Source organism: Salmo salar, chromosome ssa11 (genome assembly GCF_905237065.1).
Source record: "Salmo salar chromosome ssa11, Ssal_v3.1, whole genome shotgun sequence".
Lineage (NCBI taxonomy): Eukaryota > Metazoa > Chordata > Actinopteri > Salmoniformes > Salmonidae > Salmo > Salmo salar.
Window position 1 is genome coordinate 36,886,080 of NC_059452.1, and position 13,353 is coordinate 36,899,432.

At 42.3% G+C, this 13,353-nt stretch overlaps 1 pseudogene; it reads left to right on the forward strand.

The window, feature by feature from the left end:
• Nucleotides 1-1,756: 1,756 nt before the first annotated feature.
• On the forward strand, nucleotides 1,757-7,072 carry LOC106560939 (hereditary hemochromatosis protein homolog; annotated as a pseudogene).
• Nucleotides 7,073-13,353: the final 6,281 nt, after the last annotated feature.

The following is a 13,353-nucleotide window of genomic DNA, read 5'->3' on the forward strand; positions in this document are numbered from 1 at the left end:
AGGAAGTTAAAGCTTGGTCGCAAATGGGTCTTCCAAATGAACAATGACCCCAAGCATACTTCCAAAGTTGTGGCAAAATGGTTTAAGGACAGCAAAGTCAAAGTATTGGAGTGGCCATCATAAAGCCCTGACCACAATCCCATAGAAAATTTGTCGGCAGACTGAAAAAGCGTGTGCGAGCAAGGAGGCCTACAAACCTGACTCCGTTACGCCAGCTCTGTCAGGAGGTATGGGCCAAGATTCACCCAACTTATTGTGGGAAGCTTGTGGAAGGCTACCTGAAACGTTTGACCCAAGTTAAACAATTTAAAGGCAATGCTACCAAATACTAATTGAGTGTAGGTAGACTTCTGACCCACTGTGAATGTGATGAAAGAAATAAAAGCTGAAATAAATCATTCTCTCTACTATTATTCTGAAATTTCACATGCTTAAAATAAAGTGGTGATCCTAACTAACCTAAGACAGGGAATTTTTACGAGGATTAAATGTCAGGAATTGTGAAAAACTGAGTTTAAATGTATTTGGCTTAGGTGTATGTAAACTTCCAAATTCAACTGTATTTGCAAAACAATATATGGGGGATTGGAAGTGATGCAGACAACTACATTGATGGAAGCTACAATCTCTCTGCAATATTAAAGCTGATCTACCCCCCCCCCTAAAAAATAAATAAAATAAATAAACAATATAGTTTTACGAAAAATATGAGTTAAGAAAATATTTACTAAATAAAAAATGGCAACAAATCATAATAATAAGTAACACAATATAATAACGATGATATAAACAGGGGTACCAGTACTGTGCAGTGGTACAGGTTAGTTGAGGCAATTGAGGTAATATGAACATGTAGGTAGGGGTAGTGGCTGTGCGTATATAATAAACATGGGGTAGCAAAAGGGTAAATAAAAAAGTGGGGGTCAATGCAAATAGTCCAGGTAGCCATTTGATTAACTGTTCATCAGTCTTATGGCTTTGGGATAGAAGCTGTTCAGGAGCCTTTTGGACTTAGATTTGCCGTGCGGTAGCAGAGAGAACAGTTCATAACTAGGGTGGCTTGAGTTTTTGACCATTTTTAGGGCCTTCCTCTGAAACTGCCTGGTATAGAAGTCCTTTATGGCAGGAAGCTTGGCCCCAGTGATGTACTGGGCCGTACACATTACCCTCTGTAGCGCCTTGCATTCGGATGCCGAGCATTTGCCATACCAGGCGGTGATGCAACCAGTCAGGATGTTCTCAATGGTGCAGCTGTAGAACGTTTTGATGATCTGAGGACCCGTGCCAAATATTTTCAGTCTCCTGAGGTGGAAAAGACGTTGTCGTGCCCTCTTCACGACTGTCTTGGTGTGTTTGGACCATGATATTTTGTTGGTGATGTGGACACCAAGGAACTTGAAGCTCTCAACCTGCTCCACTACAGCCCTGTCGATGTGAATGGGGGAGTGCTCGGCCCTCCTTTTCCTGTAGTCCACGATCAATCTCTGGTTCTATCACACTTAGAGTATTGTCCTGTCATATGGTCATCTGCAGCAACAAACGTACCTAAACCAGCTCCAACTCACTCTAAACACGGCTGCCAGATTAACTCTTTAATGCTTTGTTCAAATGAATGTCAACAAAATGCACCAGAATATTTTATGGCTCTCCGTTGAACACAAATTACTATCAAGTCTTTAGATTTTCTTTAGGAATGTTATATTTTTCAAGAAACCACTGTATTTCTCAGACCAATTAGTGTATACTGGTGTAAGAGATGTCCCACGAAGACAAGAAGATGGTTCTCGGCACCAGTGTAACAGACGCTCCATGAAGACCAGAAGACTGGTCTCGGCACCAGTGTAACCGAGTGTGATCGTACTTCGTAAATCTCTTGAGGAATAGAGAAAGGATGTCTATCCAGAGATCCCAGTTGATTGCTGTTTATTCCCGATGATAGACACAAGGAAGCACATTAGATGGGTGTAGATTTGTGATTCGTCTGTAATAATAACTGTGAATTAGCAAGGCGCTAATGCCACCATTATAATTAGAGCATGCCAGCTAACTCGCTCTTACAGCAATAACATACTATTAGAGCATGCTAGCTAACTTGCTCTTAGAGCAATAACATACAAAAGCACATCCCAGGATGCCCCCAATATCTAACAGGTACCGAACACACATACACCTTTTGCCCTCAGAGCAGCCTCAATTCGTCAGGTTATGGACTCTACAAGGTGTTGAAAGCCCATGTTGACGCCAATGTTTCCCACAGCTGTGTCAAGTTGACTGGATGTCCTTTGGGTGGTGGACCATTCTTAAGAACTGCAACCCTACTGGTTTTTTCACGCTCAACAGTTTCCCGTGTGTATTAACACAAACCGGTGCGCCTGGCACCTACTACCATACCCCGTCCTTAATGTTTTGTACATACATCAGGACATGTACGTAGTGAATTCGTACACATGGTAAATTGCATATGAATAATGTATTTCAGAACGTGACCTACCGCATGTCAATATCAGACTGGGAAGATTTGATGTTTGCGATCTGCCCCTATCTGCAAGCATGTCCAATGGAATAACACCTTATTGATATGTAAACCAATAGCAATACATAAACATCGAATACATACTGTATTTCTGCAGTCAAAAACTGCAAGAGGAACCATAACCAACCCTGTTACACTAGCAACAAACATAACCATTAAACAGACAGTCAAATTCATTTAATCTGATCCTCCCAGGTCAAGGACAAATTTCCTTAAATCAACAGTTTTATACAGAGCCATCACTGAATTAATTCTTTACCAACTTACATTTCTTGGGCAAAACATAAATCCACCTTCAAGAACAATAAAAGTACATCTAATGTGATGGACCATATGACTGGACAGATACTATATAACATCTAATGTGATGGACCATATGACAGGACAGATACTATATAACATCTAATGTGATGGACCATATGACTGGACAGATACTATAGAACATCTAATGTGATGGACCATATGACAGGACAGATACTATATAACATCTAATGTGATGGACCATATGACTGGACAGATACTATAGAACATCTAATGTGATGGACCATATGACTGGACAGATACTATATAACATCTAATGTGATGGACCATATGACTGGACAGATACTATAGAACATCTAATGTGATGGACCATATGACTGGACAGATACTATATAACATCTAATGTGATGGACCATATGACTGGACAGATACTATATAACATCTAATGTGATGGACCATATGACTGGACAGATACTATATAACATCTAATGTGATGGACCATATGACTGGACATATACTATATAACATCTAATGTGATGGACCATATGACTGAACAGATACTATATAACATCTAATGTGATGGACCATATGACTGGACAGATACTATATAACATCTAATGTGATGGACCATATTACTGGACTGATACTATATAACATCTAATGTGATGGACCATATTACTGGACATATACTATATAACATCTAATGTGATGGACCATATGACTGGACAGATACTATATAACATCTAACGTGATGGACCATATGACTGGACATATACTATATAACATCTAATGTGATGGACCATATGACTGGACAGATACTATAGAACATCTAATGTGATGGACCATATGACTTGACAGATACTATAGAACATCTACTGTGATGGACCATATGACTGGACAGATACTATAGAACATCTAATGTGATGGACCATATGACTGGACAGATACTATAGAACATCTAATGTGATGGACCATATGACTGGACAGATACTATATAACATCTAATGTGATGGACCATATGACTGGACAGATACTATATAACATCTAATGTGATGGACCATATGACTGGACAGATACTATATAACATCTAATGTGATGGACCATATGACTGGACAGATACTATAACATCTAATGTGATGGACCATATGACTGGACAGATACTATATAACATCTAATGTGATGGACCATATGACTGGACAGATACTATATAACATCTAATGTGATGGACCATATGACTGGACTGGTATTATGGAACATCTAATGTGATGGACCATATGACTGGACAGATACTATATAACATCTAATGTGATGGACCATATTACTGGACTGATACTATATAACATCTAATGTGATGGACCATATGACTGGACAGATACTATATAACATCTAATGTGATGGACCATATGACTGGACAGATACTATATAACATCTAATGTGATGGACCATATGACTGGACAGATACTATATAACATCTAATGTGATGGACCATATGACTGGACTGGTATTATGGAACATCTAATGTGATGGACCATATGACTGGACAGATACTATATAACATCTAATGTGATGGACCATATTACTGGACTGATACTATATAACATCTAATGTGATGGACCATATGACTGGACAGATACTATATAACATCTAATGTGATGGACCATATGACTGGACAGATACTATATAACATCTAATGTGATGGACCATATGACTGGACAGATACTATATAACATCTAATGTGATGGACCATATGACTGGACAGATACTATATAACATCTAATGTGATGGACCATATGACTGGACAGATACTATATAACATCTAATGTGATGGACCATATGACTGGACAGATACTATATAACATCTAATGTGATGGACCATATGACTGGACAGATACCATATAACATCTAATGTGATGGACCATATTACTGGACTGGTATTATGGAACATCTAATGTGATGGACCATATGACTAGACAAATACTATAGATCTGTGCAAAAACATCTTTACATTTCATTATAATCAGGCACTGTGGATTAATTATGCATCACTCAGTTTATTAAACTCTAGTTAAATAATCACCTTTGTATAAAGCACATTGTTCAAGAAAAGTGTCAAGTGAAATTATACTGCCAGATTATAATTAAGAAATAAGGCCCGAGGGTGTTTGGTATAGTGCCAATATTCCACAGCGAAGGGCTTGTTTTAAATCACGACGCAACGCGGAGTGCCTGGATACTGCCCTTAGCCGTGGTATATTGGTCATATACCCCAACCCCCTGAGGTGCCTTATTACTATTATAAACTGGTTACCAACTTAATTAGAGCAGTAAAAATATATGTTCTGTCATACCTGTGGTATATGGTCTGATACCACGGCTGTCAGCCAATCAGCATTCAGGGCTCGAACCATCCAGTTTATAATGCATTTTACAATACTTTTGCACAGATTTTACGTACAGTATTTTCCACCACAAAGATGTCACTCAGTAAATCAACAGGATGCAGACAAAACACAAAGTCACAGGAGGGTTTAAACATTTATAGTTTTTAGATGTTAGGTCCCAAACCACATAGTTATGGAACAGTATGGAATATAATACTGCTTCTGGCAACAATACTTTAGAATGATAAACAAGGCTTCTGCTGCAGTCAGAGAAGAGTTTCCCTGAGATTGAAACTGTTTATATTTTTTATTTATTTTACCTTTATTTAACTAGGCAAGTCAGTTAAGAACAAATTCTTTTTTTCAATGACGGCCTAGGAACAGTGGATTAACTGCCTTGTTCAGGGGCAGAACGACAGATTTTTTACTTTGTCAGCTCAGGGATTCAATCTTGCAACCTTTCAGTTAATAGTCCAATGCTCTAACCACTAGGCTACCTGCTGCCCCATCTTGTCTTGGCTCTGCATGGGGGTTGAAACATCCTGATAACTTTCCCAAAGTTCCAAGGTTTTCCAGTAATCCAGGTTGGAAGATTTCCTGTATCAGGAGGGAATAGCTAGGAAAACCTGGGAATTAGTGGAATTTTGCAACCCTAACTTTGTTAGACTGTCTGTTTTCTACCACTCCACATCCTGATTAAATTACAATAAGGCACTACTTAGTTAGTTGTTGAAAAGTCAATTATAAAAGTCTAGGGTTGGAAAGTTATAGGAACTAAACATAAGCAAGACCTACAATAAACTGTATTTGGTTGTACTTTTATATGAACAGCTGCTGTTTTTAATATGTGTATGGCAATATAATTCATACATCATTTATTGTCACCCTGCCATTTTAGAACAAAAGATGGCTACTGTAATATCCATCCAAAAGCACAAACAACCTAAACTAACTGGTTCAATGTCCCCATTCCAAAGCACAAACAAACATAAACTAACTGGTTCAAAGTCCCCATTCCAAAGCACAAACAACCTAAACTAACTGGTTCAAAGTCCCCATTCCAAAGCACAAACAACCTAAACTAACTGGTTCAAAGTCCCCATTCCAAAGCACAAACAACCTAAACTAACTGGTTCAAAGTCCCCATTCCAAAGCACAAACAACCTAAACTAACTGGTTCAAAGTCCCCATTCCAAAGCACAAACAACCTAAACTAACTGGTTCAAAGTCCCCATTCCAAAGCACAAACAACCTAAACTAACACATTTTATATATGATGCTGGGAAACTACTACTAGGATGGGATGGGATGGGATGAGGCAAGCAAATGAAAGAGTACTGTTTGAGAATGTTCACCTTCCCATTTGCATCAGAACACAGAAGACTCTCCTGAAGAGAGAGAAGAACGTTGTGATGCTAAAGTTCCTCCCAGACTCAGGTTGATAAAGAAAGAGATTTCTGGAGGGTTTCAGGTGAGCTGCCTGGTGTTTGGTTTCTACCCCCGCCACATCAACCTGACCCTGCTGAGAGACGGCCAGCCAGTGGCAGAACAGGAGCTGACAGGGGGGGAGGTGCTGCCTAGTGGAGATGGGACCTACCAGCTGAGGAAGAGTCTGGAGGTCAGTACTGAGGAGCTAAAGAAGAGACACAACTACACCTGTACTGCCTCTCACCTCAGTCTGGACAACAAGCTGGATGTCAGTTGGGAGTCTGGGGCAGAGAGAGTTCACCTGTCCACCCTCTCAGTTCTACTGGTGATGCTGCTGATTCTTATTCTATTGGTCACATTCATTTGTGTCAAAAGGAGGTGGAGTAACACTGCCTCCCAGTCTGAACTTGCCAACGTTGATGCAAAAGTGTCAGAGGAAATGAACCTGTCTTCAGTTTCTGAGACCTAATAAAATGTTAGGACACTAATGCAACTTTGTCAATTCAGCTCAATTCACAATGAAAATATGACTGCCAGAGCACCTATGAGGGCAGACAACATGTACGAATGATTCTGTTATTGTTGGTGGATCTTCCCTTCAACCTCAACAAAGGACTGTAAAGGATCAATTTGGGGAGACTGTTGACAATAACAAATATCTGTTTGACAGAATCACCCACCATTCCAGGACCAAGCAGCAGAGGAAGGAGCAGAGGAATTTTGAGTTGGACTGGCGGGAGAAGTGGACCTGGGAGGAAGTGCTGGACGGGGCCAGACCTTGGCACCAGGCTGGGGATTATCGCCGCCCGCAGTGGGAAATTGAGGCAGCCAAGGCAGAGAGGCGGAGGTACGAGGCCATGGACGCGCTGAGGGTGAAGCACGAGAGGCACCCCCAATAATTTTTTGGGGGGGGGCACACGGGTAGTTTGGCTAGGCATAGGAAGAGCCGGAAGCCAGCTACCCGTGGTTATATGGAGGAGCGTATGGGGTGGAGAGCGCCATGTTTCGCTGAGGAGCGCACTATCTCACCCATACGCACGCACAGTCCGGTGCGCGCTATTCCAGCCCCTCGCAGGTGCCGTGCTAGAGCGGGCATCCAGCCTGGTAGGAGGATGCCTGCGCAGCGCATCTGGTCGCCGGTACGCCTCCGAGGACCAGGCTACCCAACTCCCGCTCTACGCACGGCTACCATCAGGCCCCTGCACAGCCCAGTCTGCCCTGTACAAGCACCCCGCTCGTACAGGGCTACTAGTTCCATCCAGCCAAGATGGGTTGTGCAGGAGGTAAGATCAAGACCGACTGTGCGCCTCCATAGCCCTGGGTTTCCAGCTCCTGTCTCTCGTGCGAACCCGGAAGTGCGTCAACCCAGTCCGACTCGTCCTGTTCCCGCTCCCCGCACTAGCCTGGAGGTGCGTGTTCAAAATCTGGTAAGCCCAGTACCAGCACCACGCACCAGGCTTCAAGTGCGTAAACCCAGCCTCACCAGTCAACAGTCAACAGAGCTGCCCGCCAGTCAACAGTCGTCATCAGAGCTGCCCGCCAGTCAACAGTCGTCATCAGAGCTGCCCGCCAGTCAACAGTCGTCATCAGAGCTGCCCGCCAGTCAACAGTCGTCATCAGAGCTGCCCGCCAGTCAACAGTCGTCATCAGAGCTGCCCGCCAGTCAACAGTCGTCATCAGAGCTGCCCGCCAGTCAACAGTCGTCGGAGCTGCCCGCCAGTCAACAGTCGTCATCAGAGCTGCCCGCCAGTCAACAGTCGCCGGAGTGGCCAGACTGCGCTGAACTGCCGGAGTGGCCAGACTGCGCTGAACTGCCGGAGTGGCCAGACTGCGCTGAACTGCCGGAGTGGCCAGACTGCGCTGAACTGCCGGAGTGGCCAGACTGCGCTGAACTGCCGGAGTGGCCAGACTGCCCAGACTGTCCCGAACTGCCAGACTGCCCAGACTGTCCCGAACTGCCAGACTGGCCCGACTGCCCCCCGGCGATGCCAGAGTGGCCCGACAGCCTGGAACGGCCGGAACCAGAGCCACCTCCAGATATAGGTGGGTTGGGGAGGGGGGGTGTAGCACAGTGCCGTCGTTGACGGCAGCCACCCTCCCTTCCCTCCCTTTAGTAGGGGGGAATTTTGTTGTTTTTTTTATTTTTTATTTTTTAATTTTTTTTAAGGTGCTGCCGGGGTTAGCACCTTTAAGGGGGGGGTACTGTCACGTCCTGGCCAGTATAAAGGTTAATTAATATTGTAGTTTGGTCAGGACGTGGCAGAGGGTATTCGTTTTATGTGGTTCGGGGTGGTGTGTTTTGTTGAAGGGGCATTTGGTTTAAGTATTCCGGGGTTTTTGGGCACTGTTTGGTTTTCAGGTATTCTATGTTTAGTCTAGTATGTCTGTTTCTATGTTTGGTTAATTGGGGTTGGGACTCTCAGTTGAAGGCAGGTGTTGTCTATCTGCCTTTGATTGAGAGTCCCATATATTAGGGTGTGTTTGTGTTTGTTATTTGTGGGTGATTGTTCTGTGTTGAGCCTTATGCTTTGCCAGACTGTTTGTTGTTGTTGTTGTTGTTGTTGTTGTTGTTGTTGTTGTTGTTGTTGTTGTTGTTGTTGTTGTTGTTGTTGTTGTTCGTTCGTTCTAGTGTTTTGTTATTTTGGTATTCATTTTGAAAATAAATAAACGTCAAGATGAGCCTGCACTTACCTGCTGCGTTTTGGTCCTCCTTCACCGACGACAACCGTGACAATCTGGGCATTATTAGTCCAGATCTGCATTCATATATTTTATATGCTGGTTTGGCATCCTGCTCATTAACAAAGATAATCTTTTAATTATTTCTGTTATGTAATCTGTCATGTATAATCATGACTATTCATTCATTTCACAATGTACTTTATATCTGCAGCCAGTGCCATGAAAAAGTCCTTTAGTGTTACTTTTCCCCAGTCAAATATTCAGGCTTATATTTCCCCTTCAAGGCTGGACCACAACATAGAAAAATAAGATCTATCTACTATTATGTTATGATGAACACTGACTGGTATATCAAAAGGCTGAAAAGCCAATGTCTCCATTCCACCTTGTGAAATAAGTATCCTTCCATGTTACCTGCTTCCTAATGAGACTAACTAGGTTAGAAACAAGGTCTCCTGCACATCCTAAACCTGCTTGGTGCATTTGTCCATGTAAAATCCATAAACATAACTACATTTCATTACCGATGTAAAGGGTAGGTGCTCATAGATCACGTTCCAAATGGCACCCTGTTCCCTACATAGTGCACTAGGGGCCCTGGTCAAAAGTAGTGCCCTATATAGACTATAGGGTGCCATTTTGGATGTAGCTATAATCACTGGCTTCAGTCAATTAACTTCCCCAGTTCTGCACACTCCAGTGTTTTCACATAAAACATCCTAAAGGAAGAAAAAAGGCAGAATTGTATTTGTCTTGGAGACTGATGCCTCATAAAGAGTAAATGTAATTTGTCAATCTGAAATGAATCAGAGTTAGTGCTGCTTGAGAGCAGAGATTAATACAACACAAATACTGTATTTGCTTTCGGAAAACACACAGACACACACACACACACACACACACACACACACACACACACACACACACACACACACACACACACACACACACACACACACACACACACACACACACACACACACACACACACACAGGGCTGCTCTGATCCTATTTGGGGTTGTTTGGAGTTGTTTAGGGATCCTGTTTGGGGTTGTTTACGTATCCTGTTTGGGGTTGTTTGGAGTTGTTTAGGGATCCCGTTTGTGGTTGTTTGGGGTTGTTTGGAGTTGTTTAGGGATTCTGTTTTGGGTTGTTTGGAGTTGTTTAGGGATCCTGTTTGGAGTTGTTTAGGGATCCCGTTTGTGGTTGTTTAGGGTTGTTTGGAGTTGTTTAGGGATCCTGTTTGGGGTTGTTTGGGGTTGTTTGGAGTTGTTTAGGGATCCTGTTTGGGGTTGTTTGGGGTTGTTTGGAGTTGTTTAGGGATCCTGTTTGTGGTTGTTTAGGGTTGTTTGGAGTTGTTTAGGGATCCTGTTTGTGGTTGTTTAGGGTTGTTTGGAGTTGTTTAGGGATCCTGTTTGTGGTTGTTTAGGGTTGTTTGGAGTTGTTTAGGGATCCTGTTTGTGGTTGTTTAGGGTTGTTTGGAGTTGTTTAGGGATCCTGTTTGGGGGTGTTTGTGGTTGTTTTTCAGCCCTGTTCCACAATGTATTCATGCAAATAATTCAAATATTTTCTTTATTTTAACAAAAAAATACAAAATAAATATATATAACTGAATTCCCACCATAATCCCTGAACTCCAATCATTATTTGTCCGTGTCAGTAAAATGTGTTACGTGCTACAAATCTTACAGTTTTTTTTTTACAATCGCTAGGACCCATTTCTGAATACTTAGATCACTTTTTCAAAACTCTTCACAAAATGAGCACAACAGCAGTCTATGTGGGCTAAACTGTGGATCATTTTTCATTGCTTTGGCACAAAATGCATTCAATGACTACATCTTACAAATTTCATGAATTATTTTCTCACTCAGACACAACCACCACCAAAACTCTATGTTCCTACAGGTCAATTTGCACATGTTTACATACTCTTTTCAAAACTGTTAAACTGAAGTTCAAAACCTAACATAACCCAAAATTGAATAAGACAGCAATGTGCTACATTTCTACAGTAATACCGTATTGAAATATATTCCAAATCTAAAAAATTAAATACTATCAAAACAATTAGACCAACCACAGCTGATTCCCATTGTAGCTGAACACCTGCCCAGGTGTTAGTCTTTCAATTTCATTACTGTCACGACTTCTGCTGAAGTCGATGCCCCTCCTTGTTCGGGTGGTGCTCGGCGGTCAACGTCACCGGTCTTCTAGCCATCATTGATCCATTTTTCATTTTCCATTGGTTTTGTCTTGTCTTCCTACACACCTGGTTCCAATCCCATTCATTACATGTTGTGTATTTAACCCTCTGTTTCCCCTCATGTCCTTGTCAGAGATTGTTTGTTGTTAAGCTCGTGATTAATGATTGGTGCGCGACGGGTTCTTGTACCCACGTTTATTTTATTATGTACTTTGGTTTTGGAGTTTTTGTTTCACGTTATTAAACTACTCCATTTATACCAAGTTTTATTCTCCTGCGCCTGACTTCCCTGCCACCTACACACACGACATAACAATTACCATCTATACAAAAGGGGACAGTTTAGGAATAATGCTGTACTGTAATGTAAACATGGACCCAGACAGAGATAGAGAAGTGGCTGACAGAAGAAGAAGAGTGGCTGGGAGAGGGAGAGGAGTACGTACGCGTGGTGGAAGAAGACTGAGAGGAATATCAAGAGCTGTAGTCTCAGATGAGATTAGGGCTGCTATAATTGATCATGTAATAAATCATGGTCTATCAATGAGAGAGGCTGGTCTGAGAGTGTAGCCAAATCTGCAACGCTCAACAGTGGCATCTATTATGAGAAATGTCCAGCAAAACAACAGGTAAGATGTGCATTCTGCAAGGGCTTCTGACTGAACTGCACATTACAGAAGTAAATTGAGCAAAGCCTCCAAACCCACTTGTGTGTAATTGTTTTTGTATTTCTGCTTATGACCCCACGGTTACCTCCCACAGGCAGGAGAGGTAGGATTTTCACTGCTGTGCAGGAAACTGCAATCGTTGATATGGTCATCAGAAACAATGGCATAAAACTCACAGAGATTCGGGACAGAGTGTTTGCAGACAACATTACATTTGGAAATATTCACAATGTAGGCATAACTATTTCTACAGTTCTGAAACAACATCAAGTCAGGATGAAGCAGTTGTACACTGTGTCCTTTGAGAGGAACTCTGAACGAGTCAAGCAACTCAGGAACCAATATGTCCAGGTAAGATGACTATAAAATACACAACTGGTTTTGAACAAAACCAAACAGGGCAGAGACACACATGTTTTGAGGTATAATGTCAACTACCGTAATAGCCTAACTCTTATGTTGTCTCATGGATTTATTTTAGAGAGTCATGGAGATTCATCTTTGTGGATGAGGCTGGTTTCAACTTGGCCAAAACATAGCAGTGAGGAAGGAATGTGATTGGGAAAAGAGCTACAGTGGATGTCCCGGGCCAGAGAGGTGCCAACATCACAATGTGTGCAGCATTATCCTCTGATGGATTTCTGTTACACAAACCACTAATTGGACCATACAACACCGAGCGTCTCATTTCATTCCTGGATGACCTCTATGGAAGGGTTGTGCCAGGTGAGGAAAGGGTTGCAGTGAGGCCAAATCGGCCAACGTTTGTAATATGGGACAATGTGGCATTTCACCACTCCCGTGCAGTCACAGAGTGGTTTGCAGCCCATCCCAGGATGGTGTCACTTTTCCTCCCACCTTACTCTCCATTCCTCAACCCCATAGAGGAATTATTTTCCTCATAGAGGTGGAAGGTTTATGACCACCATCCACATGATCAAATGTCCCTCCTGGACGAAATGAACGCTGGATACCTGGACATATCTGCAGAAGATTGCCAGGGATGGACCAGGCATGCCAAAAGATTATTTCCTAGGTGTATTGCCCAAGATGACATAAGACGTAATGTGGATGAGAACCTGTGGCCAAATGCAAAAGACAGGGTTGACGAGTATTGCTACCGTATCTGTATCGGTAGATGATGTATATACAAATTCTTGTATTTTGGAATCAATCAATGACATAAAACATATT